Source organism: Macrobrachium nipponense, chromosome 18 (genome assembly GCF_015104395.2).
Source record: "Macrobrachium nipponense isolate FS-2020 chromosome 18, ASM1510439v2, whole genome shotgun sequence".
Classification (NCBI taxonomy): Eukaryota; Metazoa; Arthropoda; class Malacostraca; order Decapoda; family Palaemonidae; genus Macrobrachium; species Macrobrachium nipponense.
The window spans coordinates 55,299,955-55,311,195 of NC_087211.1; positions in this window are offsets into that span (position 1 = coordinate 55,299,955).

Genomic DNA, 11,241 nt, shown 5'->3' on the forward strand with positions numbered 1-11,241 from the left:
ATCTGACAGACAGATATATAGATTTTTATATTTATATATTAACATATATATATATATATTATATATTATATATATCATATAATATAATATATAATATTATTTATATATATATTTATTATATATATACATTTGATGGCACTGATCCCTACCCAATCAGTGTTACCTTTATTTGTGTTTCATGCAGTATCGTAGCTTATATGACATGGATGACAATGCTGCCTAAAAATTCTAGGTAGGGCTATCAATATGAAAATAACAAGCAAAAGATTAATAATATTAATCTTTCTCTCTTTCTCATCTTCATGTAGGCACGTCCTGGTCACGTGACCAGTCGATGACGTTATCATCGTGATTACATCCCTCGATAGAAGTAGTCTTATGGTGGGGAAAGAAAAATAAGACAATAAGTGATTAATGCACTGCGATGTCCTATAAGGAATGAAAAATATATATTTTATCTGAAAATATCTTGTTTAGTTCACAATAGATATTATAGCATTCAGATTAGTGAAGCATAATTCGTATTATCATTAAAATCCTTAAATCATTAGATTGACCATGTTTAGTGATGAAATTGGGAAGCACTACTTTTCTTCGGGTAAAGCCGAGATGTAATGAAAGTTATAACTTTTGAAAGACATCTGTCAGGAGAGGCATGCAAACTGTGTAAGGTGTGGTATAGCATAGTAAAACCACAAAACCTGATCAGGAAATGTTATGCATGCAACATACCCACGCATCCCCAATCCGCAGAAGCCCAGCAAAATACAAGTAAGGATACAAGAGTATTTTGCTTAACATGTCTATCATGGATAGATAATGTTATTAAATCGAGAAGATGAGGAAAAGGAAGAGGAGGAAAATGGAAAAGAAGAAAATAAAACTGAAATGACAGAAACAAATAATGAAAACAAAGAGCAGGACAAGAGTATGGATGCAGAGATACTCATAGATACTACACATGAGGCAATAAAGCAGCATACATACGAAGACATAAATTACGACATGACAACACAAAATAAAATCCTGAAGAGGCTTTACCCAGATCTGCATACTGATGGGAAAGAGCAAGAAAAAAAAAGAAAAGAAAGACACAGTCTGCACCCTTTTGAAAAGAGGGAATTGCAGATTCGGTGAAAGATGTTACTACAAACATTCCAAGGAATGTCACAATTAGGATATCTATGGTAAATGTGCATACCTAGACGGCTAAGAGGATGAATGCAGAGATCTACATCCAAAAATATGCAAAAACTTAAAAGAAGGAAAAGGATGAAAGTTAAAAAAAAAATGTAAATATATGCACCCTAAGAAAGGAACAAAGAACATGAGGTGAAGGAAAAAAACAAGCCATCACCGCCGCTATGGAATGTCAACAACGAGAATGCAAGCATCAGCTCCAAGATACAGTGCAAGATACAAGAACTGTATATACGATGCCAGGGGATGGTGCAGATATGGAGAAAATTGCAGATTCATACACAAAATGAATAATTATGATGAAGGAAGATCAAATATATTGGAATTTCTGGAAATGAAGAAAAGAACAACATACCAGAACAGGAAAGAGACATGGGAAAATCCTTATTATTACCCATATTAAGATGAAGCTGATAACACAAACCATCATAGTGATGAATGCACAGGGTTTAGTTACGAGTAACTCAAAAAGAAAAATAGAGTTCTTAGAAGAACTAACCCAAATTGAAAAGAAAATAGATATAATGAAAATAAGTGAAACCTGGTATTCCAAAGAGACTGGTAATGATGATCAGATAAAGGGGTTCTAAACTTATAGACCAGATAGAAAAAATAGGAATCAAGGGGGAACCGCGATATATGGTGAGAAATATAGTAACGCAGAATGTGAACTAATAGCGGTAGAATTTGAATCTGAAAAATTAATGAACATAGTAATATATAGACCCCCTAATACTAAAGAGTTTTACACAATAATAGAAAAATTGGATGATATATGTAGAAATCACAAAGTTTGGACTATTCTCCTATCCGGAGACTTTAACTTTCCTTTCGTAGATTGGAAAGAACGAATAGGAGATTGTGGTTGTATTTATACATATAAAAAAGAGATTAATAGTAGTGGAGAAGATAAGAGGCAATTCGAAAAGCTATTAGTTATGCTACTAGAATACAACATTCAACAAATAAATCACCTGCCAACAAGAAAGGAAAATACTTTAGACCTAGTATTTGTGAAAGAGGTGAATTATGTTAAAGAAATAATAGCTTATAATGCGAGTATTTCAGGCCATAACGTCATAGAATTAACAGTCCATTCCAAAGCAAGTGAAAACAGAGATAAGCAAGAGATCAAAAAGTGGGAAGGATATGGAAAATACTATTTCTACAGTAAAAACATAAAATGATCAGAAATAAATGAAGAATTAAACAAAGATTGGGATAACATATTCGTAAGTGATGATATACAGGTAAATACGGAGATATTATATAAAATATTAGAGAAAATAGTGGATAAATATATACCAAAGAAGAGAAGTAAACATTAGTCATGCATACCATGAGACAGAAGGATCTTGTTCCAGAAAATCAGAAAGGGGAAAAAAGGTCTTGCAAAAGAAAAGAATGCATGGAAAGTGATGGAACTAAAAATTAAGATAAAAAATGCAGAAAAAAAGATTATACAAAAGAAAATGAAAAACGGGACTTGAAATAAAAACCCTAGTAGATATCAAGCAAAGCCCCAAACTATTGTACTCATATGCGAAAAAGATGAATAAAAGAAGAATAGAAATAGGCCCTCTAAGAAATGAAGGGAGATTAATGAATGAAAAAAAGGGAAATATGCAACATATCAGCAGAAAGATATAAGAAAGAATTTACCGCCCCCCCCCCCCCCCCTAGAATAGATAATGAAGATAATGATACAGAATTAAGGGATGAAAATAGAGAATATTTATCAGACAGATATTAATGAAGCCGATATTGTGCAGGCTATTAATGAAATTAAAAATGGATCAGCAGCTGGGCCTGATGGTCTCCGTGCTATTTTGTTAAAGAAAGTAGTTCATTCTATCGCAAAGCCCCTTGCAATATTATTAAGACAAAGTGTAGATACAGGCAAGATTTATGATGAGCATAAATTAGCATATATTACCCCTACTTTCAAAAGTGGATCAAGACTAGAGGCAAGTAATTATAGCCCTGTGAGTCTAACATCACATATTATGAAAGTGTATGAAAGGGTAATGGAGAAAAATATTATGAAACATTTAATGAAAAATAATTTGTTAAATATAGGACAACATGGTTTTGTACCCGGAAAAAGTACACAAACCCAGCTGTTAGTCAACCGTGAGAACATATATAAAAATATGATAAACGGAAAAGAAACAGATGTGGTTTATCTAGACTTTGCAAAAGCCTTTGACAAGGTAGACCATAATATATTAGCGAAGAAAATTAGAAAACATAATATAGTGGACAAAGTAGGAAGATGGATAAAAGAATTTTTACACAACAGAAAACAGATAGTTATTGCAAACGATGAGAAATCGGATGAAGCTAAGGTAACATCCGGTGTGCCACAAGGTACGGTGCTAACTACATTGTTGTTTGTTATTATGATTGCAGACATAAACAGTAATGTTAAGGACTCGGTAGTGAGTAGTTTCGCCGATGACACAAGAATAAGTAGAGAAATTACTTGTGATGAAGATAGGTACTCGCTACAAAGAGACCTTAACAAAGAATATGAATGGGCAGAGGTAAATAGGATGGTATTTAACTCTGATAAATTTGAATCAATAAATTATGGAGATAGAGAAGGAAAACTATATACAATCACTAATAAGGAAGCAGTTAAAGACCTTGGTGTGATGTTGAATAGGAACATGTTATGCAATCATCAAATAGCAATTCTTTTGGCAAAATGCAAAGCAAAAATGGGAATGTTGTTACAGCACTTCAAAACAAGAAAAGCTGAACATATGATTATGCTTTATAAAAACGTATGTTTGTAGTCCACTAGAATATTGCAATATGATATGGTGCACATACTACTAAAAGGATATTGCACAAATAGAGTGTACAAAGGTCCTTTACAGCTAGAATAGAAGTTAAGGATCTTGACTACTGGGAAAGACTACAATTTTTAAAATCATAGAGTCAAGAAAGCAGAAGAGAACGCTACATGATAATACAGGCATGGAAACAGATAGAAGGAATAGCCGAAAACATCATGGAGCTAAAAATATCAGAAAGAGCAAGCAGAGGTAGATTAATAGTGCCCAAAACTATACCAGGAAAACTAAGGAAAGCACACAGGACATTAATCCACCAGGCACCAGCATCGACAATGCAGCGTCTATTCAATGCGTTGTCAGCTCATCTGAGGAATATATCAGGAGTGAGCGTAGATGTGTTTAAGAATAAGCTCGACAAATATCTAAACTGCATCCCAGACCATCCAAGATTGGAAGATGTAAAATATACCGGAAGATGCATTTGCAATTCTCCGGTAGATAGGGGTGCCTCACACTGAGAGACCTGGGGAAACCCGAACGAGATGTAAGGTCTGTAAGGTCTGTAAGGTAAGGTGGGAGTGGAGATGCAAACTGTTTAACGTTTTGAGAGACACTGACGAGTTTGCAACTTTCCAGCCCTGTGGTTGGATGATCAACAGCCAATCAGGAACTTCGTAAAGGACGGGGCTGAGCACCAGATGCATGGGTGCTGTGAATTAATTATAAGGAGAAACTGAACGTCGGGAGGAAAACCAGAAATGGCAGCGGAAGCAGAAGAGGAATTAGGACATCTTATCTTTAACCTTCCGAAGAGAAAAGACAATGACAGAAGATTAGAAAAGATTACTTTAAGCTGAATGGAATTGTAGCAGCAATCAAATTTAATAAGATATACTTAAATGAAGGTTTACTATCAATATAATAATAATAATAATAATAATAATAATAATAATAATAATAATAATAAGAATAAATAATAATAATATTATTATTATTATTATGTGGCGCCGTGGCAGAGTGGATTATTATTATTATTATTATTATTATTATTATTATTATTATTATTATTATTATTATTATTATTATTATTATCTTCACGAACCTTCATCGTTTTCTATCGGTATTGGAGAATGAAAGAGAGAGAGAGAGAGAGAGAGAGAGAGAGAGAGAGAGAGAGAGAGAGTCTGCACCGGTTTGACTTGGTTCAATAAAGATTTTATTATATACTGGTCAGTACTTCGATTAATGTATATAAATATATCTATTATCTCTCTCTGATCAGTACTAAATACAGGTTAGAGCCATAAAAGCATTTTGTCCCATCTTTATCAGGTCGTAAAGTAATTTGAGGGAACTGATTGTAATCTGACATGTAGAATTTTGAGTGTGTGGAAATGGGGGATTTTATCCTACTATTAACGTTTACGTTACATCGATAATCTAGTATATGTGATGAACTCTAGATTTGTAGTCGTCCAGCCCACCGTCATACTCTTTTACCACTGGCCCTTATATAATGAAAGCACCTTGCTCCAACCATCGTCATTATCCATGATAGGGACACAGTATTAATCGTAAGAACAACAACGGGAAGCTTAAAAAAGCTAATCTGAAGATGTTTCGGTATTTAGAGATGGCTTCTGTACTTCATTAGCTACAAAATTTAAGTATATCTTAATTTAACCAGACCACTGAGCTGATTAACAGCTCTCCTAGGGCTGGCCTGGAGGATTAGATAGTTTAACGTGGCTAGGAACCAAATGGTTACCTAGCAACGGAACCTACAGCTTATTGTGGGATCCGAACCACATTATGTCGAGAAATGGATTTCTAATCACCAGAAATAAATTCTTCTGATTCCACGTTAGCAGAGCTGGGAATCGAACTCGCGACTACCCAATCAGTAGGCGAGTACGTAACCCTACTCGTCCAACAAGGAACTTCATAAGCGACAAGTTTAGGTTATTAATAAAGCTGGAAAGGGATGTCAAAGTTCAAATTATTGCTCTGGTATGTCAGGGGTAATTTATCCTTTCGTATTCATATTTACCTTTTATTGATATGCTGTTCTTTTGACTTTGTTTAACATATGAGAACTCTGTTCTGTAGAGACCACCTTACGTGTTTAAAGGTACTCAGTCTTGTTCATTTGAAATTATAATAGAATATTGCTACTGCCTGCACCTCTTGAGTGAGTGTGCTCTGTTCGATCCCAGAACACCAGCATCATATCATCCTCATCCTGCTGGGGGCTGCAGTGTCACACTGCCCCTTTGGCAGATATCTTTCTCTCCCTCTACTTTAGAATAGAAGCGTAAGTCATTTTCTTGGCTCTATTACAGACATCAGTCCTTGCAAGTCACTATCACCACCTTTGACCACCAATACAGATTTGGTCTAAACCGCAGTGTATGTAACTCATTCATTTTTTTCACTAAAAGTGATTAACATTTATTTGCTAACTTTCAGTACAGTGTTTGTACTTATCTGTATTTTACTCGGCCTTTATTTCCTTTTTTTATCTGACATTCAAATGGTCCTAGGTTCGTTCTGAGGCCTCACCCCACTCCCCTCGCAAACAACACTCACCCCACCCCAATTAGCTGACCCAGCATTGGTTATGCAAGCGTCAGACATGAACGCACAGGTAGAAAACAGCTGGCCACCCTAACATAATCCTGCTCCCTTTTTTTTTGGATTGCCACAGTACAAGGCATGTTTTCTATGCCATTTGATGGCACGAGACTCACTTCACTTTGTTTTCCATAGTATTGTGTAAAGGCGAAAGTATGGAAATGCAGTCCCATCATTTTGTTGTGGAAGACGTTAAAGCAAGGTACACACTATGCCATCATGTATCACCTACGTGATGCAGTAGTGGTGTTGAAAGAAATTAATAGCGGCCAAACTGTACTGCAACACCGCTCACTTGTTCTCGCAGCTCAGCTTTCAACGGCAGGATGTCTGCCGATGATGTACTTTGCCAGGAGACTCTACTGTGGGGTGTAGTTGCTCTGTGTGCTGCAAAAAAAGAAAGTTTTGAGGGAAGAAACGTAGAACCTTGTGGTGTAAGCAATGGCTTTCTCGGCGACCTCTGAAGGGAAGCTTCAATGAAATATTTTTGGAGCTACAAGTCGAAAATCCAACAGACTTTGAAAATTACACAAAAATGCCAATCCTTGCATTTTATAAATTGCTGGAAAAAAATTGAACCATATATTTGTAAGCAGGACACCAGCTTTCGAGACAGCATATCACCAGGAGCTCGTTCTTGCAGCTGGAGGATCGTATGCAAGCCTCCAATATTCAACCAGGATTTCAAAACAGAGCCTCAGTCTAATCATCCCCGATACCTGTGAAGCCATCTATAATGTCCTTAGGGAGGATTATTTGAAAGTAAGGTTCACATATAAGTACAAAGTACACAAATATTCTTTTATTGCGAGAAACGTAGCTCATCAAGACACCATAACTTAGGAGTGTAGAGATCTTCCGTGCCAGCTCCAGACTTCTGTGATGCTTTGATTGCAGACATTTCCTTGTAGATTGTGTCTTCAGGGTGTGCAGCTTTTTAGTAATGTCTTCATTCCGCGATGTACAGTTTACAAAACTCGATAACTCTGATTTTATGGTTTCCAAGCTTGCACTCCTGATGTTTCTCATCTTGTAATGCTTGCATTAGATGTTCCAAACAGATGGATGTTCCTTCAGTAATTCAATAAAAAGTAGTGTTAGTCCTTGTCCACTCAAGGGGTTTTGGGGGTGGTGGTGAGCGGACATCCTCACCCTCTGAATGTTCGTGCATCACTGAGCTGAGTAATGAAATGGCTCTGCCCCATCAACACGTTGGTGATGCAGCTTCGTGTTGAAATAGTCGTTTTTCAACGCATCCATCTAACACTGCGAGCATCATGATACATAGTGTGTACGGGGCTTAAGGTATTTCGGTAGGTTGCAACTATATCGCTTCAGAAACTGTTTACCTCGTCCCACATTGTTTAGCAAGTCTCTAAACTTCATCTTTAAATTGCGCTATTCCAAAAGTAATCACTCCTTACGCATTTACCATCCATAGACCAGTATTTCACATCAATTATGCAATGGCAATGCAATGCAGTTGACCTACATTTAAATCAATTCGAGGAAACTGCAAATATAGTAGATCTTTCTGACCTGCAATAAAACAAGACCCAAGCAAGACTTGACAACCACATTCATTCAGTTTAGATTAATCTAGAGCTGTTGCTGGCTCGACCCCTCTTTGACATCACTTTTTAACATTTATATATTTTTCTGTTATATTAAGACCGGTGACTATTCAATGAGTTTCACCACCCCATGAATCCTGATACAAAGTAAATATAACTATCAGCCACTGAAGCCTTAGTATATCAATGTTTCTGTTATAGTCATAAGGAAAAGCATGACAAATTACATTATACAAGTTTTATGCAATGTATTTCTTTCTATATTCAAACAGTCTCCTAAAATTTTTTTACGAAATCTCACCATACAGTGTGCAAAATTTAACAGCTCGGAACCGGCCTACAATCTGAATGATAACTTTCAGATATGAAAACAGTCGGGCTAGTCCATTTACATACCAAGAAATGGGACGTTATTGGTACATATTCATTTGGGACAGATAACATTCTTAAGTGTTGTTTCCTAGGTGAGTGAATGTTGCTTATAATACGCAAGGACAAAACGCAATGTCGCATGCGGACATTGACATGTGCTTAAACGAGAACACACTCACACACACACACACACACATACATACATACTATACATACATATATATATATATACATATATATATACTATATATATATATATATATATATATATATGAGTCCTAGGGGTTATAATTAGAATAATTATATTTAATATGTTCGTTGTGACATTTCTTGAAATGTGAAGACTGTTCACTTTTAACTTCCCATAGAGACAAGAGTCCGAAGCAATGGCCTGATAAAGCTGATAAATCATTAAAGGGATGGAGTGATACGAAAAGTGCATAGGGTCAATGTTCGTCAGTTCATGGGCTCTTGTTCAAATGCCTTTAGAAACTGGTTGTAACCAGTAACATGAGGCATTGTCGAAGTGTGAATTCGTATGTATGTGTGCTACTCTTCCTTTGATAATGGCGTCCTTAGCCAAGGCTATGGGAAGACTTGCAGACAGATCCGTGGGAGAAAGCAGAGCCACGATGGCGAGTGCCAAAGTGTTTTTTTAAACTGTGAGTGATATTCTGGCTTGGGAATGGGTACGTGTTGATTTACTTTGGCCAAAGGGGTGGCTTGTTGATTGCTTGTAAAATATCATATTTCATTTAAGCTGTTAACTTTGTCTTTAAACTTATGTGTGCTAACGAGTGTGTTTCTCGTGTCTTTATAACAGACGATTCTGGCGAGGGAACTAAGTGCTCTGGCAAGGGGGGGACCGAGAGTCCCATATGGGAGAAGAGATAATTGGTGTGACAAATTACTGATTAAGAACTTTTAAATATTGGGGGTTTAACTAAGTTTGTTAGTCTGTGAGACTTGAGTTATTATCTTTCCATTGTTAAATAAATGTTATATTTTTCCATATTTCTGACTCATTTGATGATCTGTTAGAATGGAGAGATGGAGAGAGTTTGCCTACTGCTCGGGGTTCTACGTTTACCAAATAAATACGAGATTCATATCTCGTTACATATCTATATGTATATATATATATATATATATAATATATATATATATATATATATATATATTCCCAGAGCTGCTTATTTTTTCTTAGCTTTATATCTTCAGAAAGTCGCGTACAAAATCTTTCCTTCGAGATGTACATCTCCGTTGCTAATTTACTCCACTTTGTGTTTATATCATTATTTGGTTAAGTGGATATATAATGTACAGATTTCACTTTAATGAAACATATTATGACATTATCACATGCAATAATCGTGTTTTCTAAATGAAATAATAGATATATATGGAGCATGTTAGACCTGGCTTATTATTATTATTATTATTATTCTTATTATTATTATATTATTTTATTATTATTATTATTATTATTATTATATTATTATTATTATTATTATTTTACAACGAGTTTATGAGATGATTATTGACAGCATTCTGATAATATTAACTTCTGAATCATCAATCTTTTCCGAGGTTAGTTTTATGCATTTACTTTTCAATGCATAACTAGTCCAACCAATAATTAACGTGTAGAGAGAGAGAGAGAGAGAGAGAGAGAGAGAGAGAGAGAGAGGTATCTGGTCACCGAGATTATCTCTGTTAATTAGAACGATTATATATGTTCTAGGCAGCTGTTCGATTGGTTACTGCTTGTTGATACATCCCCAAGCTTATCAAAAACCTTGATTAATTTTAGGTCGTACTCCAAAAATCGATATAAAGGTTGGGATTACGTTATGAGCTCTCGGATGAAGGTTATAGAATGACATAAGGAACCTATAACTGGAGACAGAGATTTCATCGGGAATTTCAATATAACGTACCTGTCACACAAGGAACCTTCCAAGCAGAACTGCGGACTTAGTTGTCGAATGTAAAATGAGATAATAAACCTACAAGTGTTCAGTTATTGAAATCAATGGTCAAAGTACACGGACAAACATTAAATGTATCACAGCAAATGAAGACTTCGATTCAAGACAGAAAAAACTTTTATCTCTGTTGAAATGATGGAAATGAAAAACGTCTCGCATGAGAAATGACAGTCAGCATGAACCTGGGTCGTCCGATGATGTTTCCAAGACGCGTAATGTGTAGTCCATGCAAAGAACGTTCACATTCTGACACTTGCGGAAGGGGGCACTCAATTTCGAAACCTAAAGAATTCTGTAATATTATAAAAAAAAAAAAAAAAAAATTATTCACGAAAGTGCACTTCTTATCACTAGGAATCTTCGTCTTCTGTTTATTATTATTATTATCGATTAGTATAATCTGACCATCAGGATATTATTATTCCCTTTTAGCACTGGGCCCGAAGTACAGTGTTATCTAAATCATTTAATATGCTGATAAGCGTGGAAGTACGATTTCCAGTATCCTTCAAGATTATTATGGCGTTCAAAGTGCTGATTGGTGCTAAAAGGATTTTATCTAGAGGGAGCCACATTCGCCAGGACAGCCAAGGAAACCGTTTCAACAACGCCAAAGAATATTAAGGAATCTCCACTAAAAAGAAAAAAAAAACAATTAATTGTGAA